This window comes from Clytia hemisphaerica, unplaced genomic scaffold (genome assembly GCF_902728285.1).
Source record: "Clytia hemisphaerica strain Z4C2 unplaced genomic scaffold, Clytia hemisphaerica genome assembly, whole genome shotgun sequence".
NCBI classification, from domain to species: domain Eukaryota; kingdom Metazoa; phylum Cnidaria; class Hydrozoa; order Leptothecata; family Clytiidae; genus Clytia; species Clytia hemisphaerica.
In genome coordinates, this window is record NW_027104472.1 from 1,100,926 (window position 1) to 1,114,398 (window position 13,473).

Sequence of the window (13,473 nt, forward strand, 5' to 3'; positions counted from 1 at the left end):
AAAATGAAACGTTGAATGTTTTAAAAAAGTTGAAGAGGTGTAAGATGTTGGTTGAAAAGAAGAAGCTGAAACTGTAGCAAAGAGAAAGAACAGAAGAAAGAAGATCGAAATTTTTATTGTTTCGTCTGGTTTCATTGACAAGACAGGCTCAACAGAGTTGTTGTGTCATTTCCAGAAAAGGAAAGCTGAAAAATGACCTGCATACGTGGTGAAAAAACCTTTTTTGCAAAGCAGCGAATATAACTATAAGAGAGTGAGCAAGAACATGAACTTGGCCTTTTTGCATGCTTTGAAATGGGGACGAACATATTCAAGTTATGGATAATCTGGAAGAATTTATCCCTCCTCTTATTCAGTGGAAAAGAGAACTGATTGTTTGTCGTTGTTCTTGAAATCTTGACTTGGCTGCTCGAAAATATGTGGGCTCTGGTTGCTTGCTGTTATAAATATGCATTTGATGGCCAGGATAAAGTAACTATTGAGGAAACATATGATTGTAAAAAGGATTTTAGAAATTGCTGGAAATGAAAATGACTTTAAAATATCAAAATATGTGTCCATGAACAAATCTTGACAGTTATCATCAAAACATGATATTATGGATATTTATGATGTACTTTTAACTGTTTTAAATTTCTGTTATTCTAATGTGAAGAGTTTGCTCCTAAATCAATGGTAAAACTGTCAAACATTTGTCTCCAGCAGATTTAAGATTAAAAACCCTATAGGCTTCACCACTTTGGAAAATACAGCCATTATAAAAATGTTGAGGTTTTTTGCTTAGTTGTTGAATCAAACCCTGGTCGAAGGAATTGTAGGAATCTTCTTAAATTTTAGTTCTTTTTCTCTGGTTTTTCTTTATATTTATCTTTAGGATTTTATACCACTAATAGTTTTATTATAATTATAGAACCTAAACTTTTTGCGAAGCGAATATACATGAGCGAAGCAGTTTTGCTATAGTGTGCATGTACCTTTAAATTCTATATACCCAGGGGAGCGCAAGACGAAAACGAAAATTTAGTTCCCATCTGTTAAATGTGGGTTAAGTATTCAGATCCCGGTTGTTTTCGTCCAGGTAAGAGGCGTTACAATATCGGTTTGGTAGATTGTATTTAGGATGGCTTCGTCGAGAAAAAGAACCACTCTACGGCGCCGAAAATCTCCGAGTCAGGGCAACTTCCATAAAAGATATTCCCTCGTTCCCGTACATTTTTAGCTTCTTTACTCCCGCTCCATATCAGAAAGCTGATTGGTTCGGAAAACCAGCGCGCGGTCGAAGCGTTCAAATATCAGAAAGCTGATTGGTTCGGAAAACCAGTGCGCGGTCGAAGCGTTCAAAAAACTCAAACTCTCTCTCTGCTCTCATGGTGCCCCCTTTTAAGAAGTCGCTGCATTGATTCGAGCATTGAAAAAACAGACACTTTCGAACCTTCGAATCTTTCCAATTTCGAATGTTTACTTTTTTGTGAAAAATAAAAATGAAACGTTGAATGTTTTGAAAATGTTGAAGAGGTGTAAGATGTTGGTTGAAAAGAACGGAAAGAAGCTGAAACTGTAGCAAAGAGAAAGAACAGAAGAAAGAAGATGGGAATTTTTATTGTTTCATCTGGTTTCATTAACAAGACAGACTCAACAGAGTTGTTGTTGGTTGTGTCATTTCCAGAAAAGGAAAGCTGAAAAATGACCTGCATACGTGGTGAAAAAACCTTTTTTGCAAAGCAGCAAATATAACTATAAGAGAGTGAGCAAGAACATGAACTTGGCCGTTTTGCATGCTTTGAAATGGGGACGAACATATTCAAGTTATGGATAATCTGGAAGAATTTATCCCTCTTTATATTCAGTGAAAAAGAGAACTGATTGTTTGTCGTTGTTCTTGAAATCTTGACTTGGCTGCTCGAAAATATGTGGGCTCTGGTTGCTTGCTGTTATAAATATGCATTTGATGGCCAGGATAAAGTAACTATTGAGGAAACATATGATTGTAAAAAGGATTTTAGAAATTGCTGCTGGAAATGAAAATGACTTGTAAAATATCGAAATATGTGTCCATGAACAAATCTTGACAGTTATCATCAAAACATGATATTATGGATATTTATGATGTACTTTTAACTGTTTTAAATTTCTGTGCTACAGCTGATAAAATTATTCTAATGTGAAGAGTTTGCTCCTAAATCAATGGTAAGACTGTCAAACATTTCTCTCTCAACCCTATATATAGGCTTCACCACTTTGGAAAATACATCCATTATAAAAATGTTGAGGTTTTTTGCTTAATTGTTCAATCAAACCCTGGTCGAAGGAATTGTAGGAATCTTCTTAAATTTTAGTTTTTTTTTCTCTGGTTTTTCTTTATATTTATCTTTAGGATTTTATACCACTAATAGTTTTATTATAATTATAGAACCTAAACTTTTAAATTTTTGTGTATAAATAATGATGTAACTTGATACAATATTTCTAACTCGTAACTGGGTATGGTTATTAAAGATTAAATTCTTCAGTCCAGTATTTCACATCCCTGTCTCAATAGACCAACTGGTGTTTAAACCGCAAAGTGTTTGACCCCAAGGATTCTTTTGTTTTGATTGGGTTTTGGTTGTATGCAAGGGACTCTAAAACAAAGACTAAATTTGATATCAACATTTACATGTAAAAATCTTCGAAACCATGAATACTATCATCGAGTCACCAATCATTTACTGAGGAAATTCTGTCTACCCTGGAATTCTAACAAATAAAAAACTATTTATGGCAGGGGGGATTCGAATTTTTGTTTTTATTGAAACATTCGAAATTCAAAAGATTCGAAAGTTCGATTTTCGAACACGAGGAATTTAAAACCGGAAGTAAAATGAGTCAAAATAAAAACCAAAATTAAAAATAATTTACTTTTTAGGTTTAGGTGGAAAAGCTTTCCCGAACAGAAGACGCGATTTTAAAATTTTCTTAGAATATTTTTTACTTACCTTACATGAGTATAAGGAGACGTGTAATTAAGTGAATTAACACGAATTGAGAAATTTCATGTTAATTTCAAGGCCGTTAAATACCATACTTATATTCATGTAATAAGGTATAAATCATTTTTGTTTGGTGAGACCCCTATAGTATAACGTTAGAAAAAAGAAATTATCGGGCTCATTCAATACTTTCTATCTTTTTGCTTGCAACTTGCGAATTTAGTGACCTGCCGCGATCGCTTCGCAACTTTTATATATATACGGCTTGTAAATTTTTGTGTATAAATAATGATGTAACTTGATACAATATTTCTAACTCGTAACTGGGTATGGTTATTAAAGATTAAATTCCTCAGTACAGTATTTCACATCCCTGTCTCAATAGACCGACTGGTGTTTAAACCGGATAGTGCTTGACCCCGAGGATTCTTTTGTTTTGATTGGGTTTTGGTTGTATGCAAGGGACTCTAAAACAAAGACTAGATTTGATATCAACATTTACATGTAAAAATCTTCGAAACCATGAATACTATCATCGAGTCACCAATCATTTAATGAGGAAAGTCTGTCTACCCTGGAATTCTGACAAATAAAAAACTATTTATGGCAGGGGGGATTCGAATGTTTGTTTTTATTGAAACATTCGAAATTCGAAAGATTCGAAAGTTCGATTTTCGAACACGAGGAATTTAAAACCGGAAGTAAAATGAGTCAAAATAAAAACCAAAATTAAAAATAATTTACTTTTTAGGTTTAGGTGGAAAAGCTTTCCCGAACAAAAGACGCGATTTTAAAATTTTCTTCGAATATTTTTTACTTACCTTACATGAGTATTAGGAGACGTGTAATTAAGTGAATTAACACGAAGTGAGAAATTTCATGTTAATTTCAAGGAAATACTTTTATATTCATGTAATAAGATATAAATCATTTTTGTTTGGTGAGACCCCTATAACGTTAGAAAAAAGAACTTATCGGGCTCATTCAATACTTTCTATCTTTTTTGCTTGCAACTTGCGAATTTAGTGACCTGCCGCGATCGCTTCGCAACTTTTATATATATACGGCTTGTTTTTAAAAAGTGATGCATTGTGGGAATGTTTAGAGTGTATTACCATTGAGTTTCAAGCCGAAGGCTAGAGGTCAATCTCCTTGGTAGGATTTGAAGCCAACAAATCCTACCAAAGTTGCGCGGCCTTGAGCGACCCGCCTGGTTTTTACACAAATGACAGATTGAAACTAAAATTTACCGCTTCATTTTGAAAAATATATCACTCGAAAACAAAGGAATTGCTAGATTCAATCCGTCATCAAAAATACGGCGCATATTTTAAGGCTTCAATTTTTCTTGCCTGAGAAAGGTTAGAGATTGACCTCTAGCCTTCGGCTTGAAACTCAATGTGTATTACAATAGAATTCCCTCGAGGAATTCCTAAGAGATTTCTATTGTAATACACTCGAAACAATCCCACAATGCATCGCTTTTTTAGAAAAATCAAAAACTCCGATAAGATCTATTCATCCTCTATCTCCATAAATTGTTTAACGGTACAAATGAAGACGTAGACTGGCACGCCAGTCGGGCTGGAACGGTATCACGCGGGAAAAGTGAGCGTAGGAGTTAGGTAAGCGTAGGAAGAAATTTTGTCGGCGGCGAGGGCTGAAAGCCCGACTGGAGCGAAACCCCAGGAAGGAAAAACGGCTAAGCTGAAGCCCCAATCTTACAACGCCAGATTTCGGCGTTGTAGAAATGAATGAACTTTGAGAAATTCGTGAAATGAGAAATGAAAACTTCCATCAAAGTCGCAGATCGTGTTGTTTTGATTTTTGAGGAGTGAGTGATTGGAAGAAAAATGGCTGACTTCTAGTGGAAATTTTTATTTAAGAATAGATGTTTTGTTTCTTGTTTCTTATTTGTATATCAGCAGCCTCTCACCAACTTTTGCTCGCTCTCCTACGCAGCTCCTATTCTAGCAAACGCCCGCCGACTTTATGTTCCCGCCCTCTGACATGATTAATTTACAGACTAGTTTGCTAGTCTAATGAAGACGCTGAAATATCTTGGCAACCTTCACTACTTTGATACCGAGATTTGAAGATTTCATTTATTTCGAGAATAACCTTTAAAGAGACTATAGGCCGGTCTCCATCAGTCGGGAACACTATATGGAAAGGGCAACTATTGCCTTAACGGGAAATATTTCCCGAACGGGAAGGTGGAAAACTTCCCGAAATGGCTAGACCTTCACTAAAGTCTATTCACGATAAGTGTGCACTATTTTTTCTTTTACCTATAACTTTCGAAGGAATTCTTCAATCTTCACAGTGATGACCTCCTAAGATCAAAGAATCTCTCCAGTGAAAATAAAAGTTATAGCACTTTTCTACAAGATCTTCATTTTTTTGTTCTTCATCAGATTTTTTTATTTCAAATTGTTCCACTCACTAATATCTTTCCAATGATACCAAATTTAAAAAGATTGAAGAATTCCTTCAAAAGTTATAGGTAAAAGAAAAAAGAGTGCATACTCATCGTGAATAGACTTTAGTTTCCCGATTGGGAAAGTGGCCTCTGAGCACTCTGGAAATGCCTCCTGTGGAAACTTTTTTTCTCGATCGGGAAACAAAAAATTTGCTTTGTCTACAAAAATTCTATTTCCTGCTTGGGAACGATGAAAAGTTCTTGACCAAAACGGGAAACAGAAAAGTGATGAAATTTTCAATCTGGAAACAGTTTCCTTTTCGGGTTATTTTCACTTTTCCGTTCGGGAAATACTTCCCGTTAAGGCAACAGTTGCCTTTTTCATGTAGTGGACCGACTGTCCACTTTCATGCGAGATATGGGCGACAGTTTTTTTCGACCAATGACCTTACAAAAATGTCAAAAAAAGTTTTCGCTCATGTCGCGCGAAAGTGGAGACCAGCCTTATTAAACGTCAAATTGCTTTTTCTTGAAAAACGACGATTGATTTGGTAAATATTCATATTATTGTGAATGTCCCTGAACTTTCATTCTTTTATCATCCTCCTCTCGTTGTTATATAAATTGAAAGTTTTCGTTTCAAAAACATATTCTCTTCATTTGTAATATCAACTCTTAAATCTTAAAACGTAAAACTGTAAATTGTGAACTTAGAAACTGGTTGCGAGATTGATTCAAATTCTTGTTTAATTAATTGCAAAATCGACTATCACTGCTGAAAATTGTTCAAAGTGGATGAATACAACGCAACAAGCACAGATTACAGCAACATTTTGTATTTCAAAATACTACCTTTATTTTGGACATTACCAATACTAGTGTTGATGTTAATACCGAATATTCTGATGCTTACTGCACTCGTCAAAACAAAGAAGGAGTGTAAAATCTCTGGCAATCTATTTATCGGGTTGTGCGTTTCCGATATACTGTGTCTGTTGTTTTACTACGGCACCGTTCTAGCTCCTTTGATTTTTCCTCCCAACTTTGTTGCTGACGCTCTACTTATCATGTTTTGTATTGGAAATTTAGCACAGACTTTTGGAACACAAATATTTTTACTGATAACATTTTTAAGATGCTGGTCCCTGGCAAAACCTTTGATTCCAATCAGAAAGAGATACATTTATGGATATTAAAGTGTAGTCCTTGTTTTTGCTATTCTATTTCTAGTCATCTATATCACATTCTATTATATGGGACGCTATTACGATTCGAAAGCAAAATTCGAGGTTTTAGGTGGTATCTCGTATGGTATTTTCATATTTTTAATGCTGGTTGCAAACTCGGTATCTTATATTGTCCTCAAAGGCTTAAGACTCTGCCATCGAAACAAACCATTGAAAGCATCACTGGATCCTGAGAAGGCTCATAAGCATAAGTGTATGGAAACTAATCTTGACAGCTCTGGAAACTCTCAAACGAAAAATGGTGATTTTGATAAGCGCTTAACGAATCTTGAAGACGCGAAATCACGCCGAAACAAGGTTAAAAGTGTAAACACAATTTTCATGATAACATTGCTTTATGTAACCTGCATATTTCCAAGAAGTATATTGATGATTATCATTTACCCGATAGATAGTACTTGGAGCATTGTTTTGGGGAACATATTTTTAGCTAATACGTCGCTCAATTCGATTGTGTACATTTTAAGGACCAGAAAAATTTAAGAAAGTTTTATTGTGGTTTGGTAAGAAAATTATGCGTTCCATCATGATAAAAAGCGTTAACTATATTTGGGCAATTACCGAAGAAGCCCAAGAATAAAGTGCCTTAAGGGAACTAAATTTTGCAGTTTTTGCAGATTTAGGCCCAAACCGTAAAATTAACTTTCCGCAAAATTTTTCGAATGCGAAAAACTAAGGTCGAATAATATACAGTACGACTCTAATTTTCTTTTAAGTGAGAAATCAGCAAAATTAAGTTCCCGCAAATATTAAATATTAAATCTTGAACTGCGAACCGCAAAAATTAGTTCCCGCAAAAAATAGTTCCCTTAAGGTAAAAGAATTGATTTTAGTAAACATATTGCCTTGGGCTTTTGTGAGGAAGGGAATATATCAAGCTTTACTGTAATTCCGATGTAATTGAAACTTTCGAAGATTTCACGTTCAAGTGAAAAGGCCGATGGGTAATTAAGAAGAGGTATATTAAACATCTTACCAGTAATTGCTTGTATAAATGTTGAAATAAACTATTAAGATGTATGTAACCTTAATTAAAAGTAAAATTAATCACAAATATTATTGACTTTTTTCAAATCAAAATTTACGAATTCATACTACCTGAGCAGCTGGAATGCCCTCTCCCCAGTGGCTTGCGTGAATGCGTGAAAAATTTTCCTGATCCCAAACATTCTAATGATTGTTGCTATGGTGAGGACTAACAAACATAAAAAAATGTCGGGCAAGCTTTTTATAACTTTATGCGTTTATGACATAGCTTCTTCTTTATCGTTTTATATTATTCCCAAATTTATTCCAGCAAGACCAATGAGCATAATGCTGTTTTATCCCCATAGGGTTGAAGGGGTTCGAAATACCCTCAAAATTTTTGCTGAATCCTAGAATCCCGAAAATTGAAAAATAATAACACAGTCACACCGGTTTGTAGAGGATAAAATACCGGCATAATGACAAAAAATAAGGCTAAATACCGTCACCGTCTGATTTTAAAATACCGTTTTCCCGTCTTTTTTTTCGTCAAATCCCGTTATACCGTACTAAAATAGGGCCAATCCCGTCACACCGTAAAAGTACAACCCCCTTTTTTATCTGAAGTTTTCTATTGGAGCTTTGGGAAGTTCATTCCAATTTTTCGCAGGAAATATATTCTTACTGATAACTGGTTTCAGTAGCGTAGACAGGGCTGAAGAGTATCAGCTACCCCCCGAAAAAAACTCCCGTCTTCACGTTTGTTCCTCACTTAGATGTATGTATGTATGTAATAGTTTATTTCAAGTTGACGAACAGGTAGCAACAAAGGCTAATAAAAGTCAACGCTACTTTACAATTTGTAAGGTGATTACAGTTGAGGCACAAGGGCCTCTAAACCGTTCTTTTACAAAAAATCTTTTTAAAATATAATTTTTCACGAGGGCTTCCTCGTACCCTCCATTTAAAATCGTCATTCGATCTGGCTTTATTCATCTCGTCTGCTCTCTTTTTCCACTCTTTGATTTGTTCCCTCTCCATTTTTGTCAAGTCGTCGGTGATACTTAATTTCACGTACTTCTCGTGTTGTTTCAATTCAGTCAACTTCTTCATGAACCTGTATTTGTTATGACTGTCTTTGAATACAACTTTGATTGGGCGCATAACCTTAGATTCTTTTCCAACACGAGAGACGTAGGTTGGTTGAGTCTTTAAATTAACGTCATTCAGAAGCTCAGTAACGAAATCGATATCTTCTTTATTTTCATTTTCATTTACCCCATGGATAATGATATTTGCGTCTGTCGATAGTTTCCTTTGGTCCTCAATTTGTTCGTCGATTTTTTCCTCTCGTAGTAGCTGTTTCATGCTATTTACGCTTAATTGATCATTGTTTTTAGTCGCTTCAGCAAAACTTTTCTTACGTGGTTGCGGTTTGATTTTTTGCAGTCTTGTTATTCAAAGTCTCTTCTATCTTGGATGTTAGTTTTGTTTCTAGCGTGGAAAACTGGCTCTGTATTAGATTGGTAACTTGATTTTTATCCTTGATGTATTCTTGATATCTTGCCTGTAAATCTTTGATCATTGTGTTTAGACTTTTTTCACTCTCACTTTTGACTTTTATTATACTTTCGCACGATTCGATTTCTTTATAACTGTGCGTGCAGCTTTTAATTCTTTCCACTTGATTATGAACTTTTCTACCGAGTTCTTTTGCCGGAGAGCAACAAGTTATACACACGTATTTTCGGTAACCTTTATTTAAAAACATATTTAACTGGTATGGTGGTAGTCCAGTGCAGGCATAATGTAGCGTTCGTTGGCATTTATGACATTGAATTCTCATTTTTTCATCGTCTTTTATACAATTATGCTCGGTACATCGATTGTTGTCACTCGCATCTTCATCAGGGATCAGGATCTTGCCAGGTGATGTCGTTTTTGGTTGAAATTTGGCTATTTTTTCCATATTTTTAAAATTTTATTGAAAATTCTTCATTTTGAAAAATAAACGAAGAGCACAACCTTTCTGATGAAACTCGTCTTAGACTACTTTAATGGGATAAACTTTCGTGGGGATTAAATATCGCGGATTTCGCGGATTTGGGTGTCATCCGCGAAAATCCGTTAAATTAAGTTCCAATGGAAATTTGGAAGGGCCTTATCCGCGAAATATTTCTAAACAAAACTCAAAATACGTCAAATAAATACTATTTAAGGGCTCTGACCATAGTGAATTTTTCATAATTGCCGTGTTTAAAATGTGTTTTCTGACTGATGTAACCAACAAAACTATGGCATGTTATACATTTTCTGTTAGACAAACTATTCCTGAACCTGAAAATTCAAAAATTGCATTGAAAAAATTTGATGAAGAAGAAAATGAAGACTTTTGCGAGGAAGAGTATTTCAACTTTGAAGAGCTTAGTTTCGGCGAAGAAAAAACATTTTGAAATGATTTTCGCAGTAGATGGTGTATCTTTTACCGAACAATAAAAATTTTTGCGGAAAATTTTTGTAAATGCTTCTTTGTCTCGAAATCTTCAAAATAGTGGTTTTTCATCAATTTTTCATCTGGATTTTGCTTAAAAAAACAGTCATAACTTTTGACACATCTTTTTAGAAAAATTTTCCGCAAAATTTTAAATAGTTCAATTCTTTGTGGACAGTGTAAAGAAATTTTGAAACAAAAAAGTTAATTACCCATTAAAACTAAGCACTTTTTGTAAAAGAGGGTGATGCAACATATTATTAACATCTTTTTAAAGTTCATAACGTCATTTTTGCAATTAAATTCTTAATTACTCTTAAGGCATTCGATTAAAAAGCAATTTATAAAGGCAATTCTTTGTTAAAAGTGTTAAGGAACATGAAATAAAACTTTTATGTTCAAATACCAAAATCAATTTTTCGACTATGGTCAGAGCCCTTAAATGGTTACTTTGCATCAAAGAGGCGCAAATAATGTGTACTTCAACAACTAACTGCATGGTTTGACAGTAAGAGTCACAAAATAGTGCCAACCGCGAAATTTAATCCCCGCGAAATAGTTTATCCCATTAAAGTATAACATAGTCTACTGTTCGTGGTATGAAAATATAATTACTGTGTCGTTGTGCCGAGAGATTTTCTCAATGTTTTAGCGCGTAGTATTACTTATAGCAAGGAACTTGCTTATAGCCTGAATATATCCCCAGCCCTGAATGGGGGCGTGTTATGTTTATGCTTAGGAAAGTTGTAAATCTCTGAACATTTTAGTGTGTAGTATTTTGAACATACTGCTAATATTCCAGTATATATTTCAATCATATGCTAATTATGATGATTTAAAATGCAAATATACATTTTTGTTTAGATTGTAGACTGATTAACAATATATATGAGAACCACCTGCGAAGCACGAAGAAAGTCATAATAAAACTCTAATGTTACCTGTTCAAGAAGAGAATAACAATAGCTAATATAGGAGATATGAGGAAAGATTTCGCGATTTTCGCATATTCTTGCCCTTTTTAATGAATGTTAAAGTATCGAGTTTTTTCTTATGTATTTTCAGTTTGAAGCAATTCAAAGCCATCTGGAAGCCGTCAAAGACTTTGCTGGTAAAAAAATTGGTGAAATTGCTAAGTAAAAGAAACAGAGCAATATCAAAATCAGGACAAGCAGGAATGGAGAATCAAAATACCACTGACATCTTTTTTAACCAATTAGAAGACCGAATGATCCCGCTATACGCTCATATATTGGTATTGATACTCTCAATCATTACAAATGCTATCATGATTATCGCATTGGTCAAAACGAACAACAAAACATCTGGGAAACTGTTCATAGCATTATGCATATGCGATGTTTCATACTTATCTTTGTATTTCATTTTGAGCTCAGAGAGTTTTCACAAAGACAATTGGCTAACGATTGCGATTTTCAATTTGGGGAATTTTTTCCAGTTCTTAGGCGTCGATTTATTTTTACTAATAACAATTTTAAGATATCTTTCCTTAATCAAACCTTTTAGACCTTTAGGGTCGAAATTCGTCCGGGTATTTATCGCCGTATCGTGTTTACTTAGTTGTGTGTACCCAGCTCTTTTTGACGTCATGTTAGCCCTTGAGGCTATGGAGCTGATGAATGTCATCGAGGTAATATCCGGGGCGCTCCTATTTCTAACTTTGGTGGTAATAGTCACTTTGAATATGTTATCGTATTTCCATCTTAGAAGACTTGGAAAGTGTCAAAATCCATCCATCACTGCTAATGGAAAAAACATTAACATCCAAGAAGAAAAGTCAAGGAGTCAAAAGTTGAAGAGCATCAAGACTTTATTACTAATCACCTTTTTCTACGTGGTTTGTTATTTTCCGAACACTTTTGGAATGGTTTTTAAGATACCTTCAGCTGAGGGCATATTTGGTGCATTGTTCGGAGTGGCCCTCATGATAAACAGTTCTTTGAATTCAGTGATTTATATCATTAGAACTAAAAACATTCGAACATTCTATCGCACTTGGTTTTTGAAATGCATACTACATTATAAGCGATAATCTACTTAAACAAAAATTATTTACACTAATTTATAACATGAAATAAATCATATGAAATAAACTTGACATTAATCCTAACACCATTTTCAAAGGTAAATCAATCACAGGGTATTCAGGAAAAAGGTTGTAAAATCGATTAGAAATTTTCCAAATTTTACAAGTAGAATTGCAGTCCCATTTCAAAAAGAGCCATTTTATTCGCAAATTTTGGAAAGAGAATTAACAGGAAATGAGTTTCGTACACGCTTTTTATTTATAAGAATGGTGTAAATTCATTTCATCATGGATATTCTTAACTTTTTTGGGAAAATCATCCTAAAATGTTCTTACAGCATTCTTAGCATTATTCTTAATTTTTTGGCCATTTTCATCATGGATATTCTTATAAAGTGTATTCTTATAAAAAAGCGTGTATTGCAGATTACCCGCTTTGTAAATCAATTACCTAATTCATAGATCCAACAACAATCGTTGCAATATCCTCAGGTAATAAATTTCGTCCTTTTTCACTCACAAAAGAACGTTTCTCCACTATCTCATAAATCCCTCTCCTTTGTTCATCAGTCCATTTCTCAAAAGGTTTTTGCGTTTGAAACGAAAAATATGGCAGCGGTGTACCATTCTTGAGATAGTCAGTCACATCATAACATAGAACCTCATCTTTATTTATCTCACATTTATAAGGTATGTTCAGGTCATCCAGCTCACGAATAATACCAAGATGAGACAAAGCGTAGTTACTAGTCTGTTCTCTGAATTCTATTGATGATGTTTGAGCCATTAAGGCATAAAGCTCAGCACCGACTTCTTCAGTTTGATTGAAAATAATGATTCGACCTCCCTGACTAAGCATTGATCTCGCGTTTTGAATTGTCAAGCCTGGATAGTCAACGTAATACAACACACTGGCCATAAGAATTACATCGAACATACCTATAGCTCCTTGGATCATGTCGGAAGAGGAAACAAATCGTTCACCAGGTATAACTTCTTCATTTCTACCGTTTTGATCATTTTCCTTTAAAGATTCAGTCGAGCCATCTGGATATGTCACAAGTATATTTTGAGGTGGAGAGTAATTTTCATTGAAACTTTTTTTTTCAATAGCATAAGGTACCTTCCATGTTTTAACATTTTCTTCCAGTTTCGAATGATATTCCGTTTCAACAGGATCGACAGCATAATACAGTGTAACGTCTAACTGGCTTTCTTTAACCAGTATTTCATCAAGTATTCCGTCACCAGGACCAATTGATAGGATCTTCAATGCTTTTTTATCCAAGTTGTTACTTTCCAGAATGGATTTAAATTTTGTTTGTTTTATG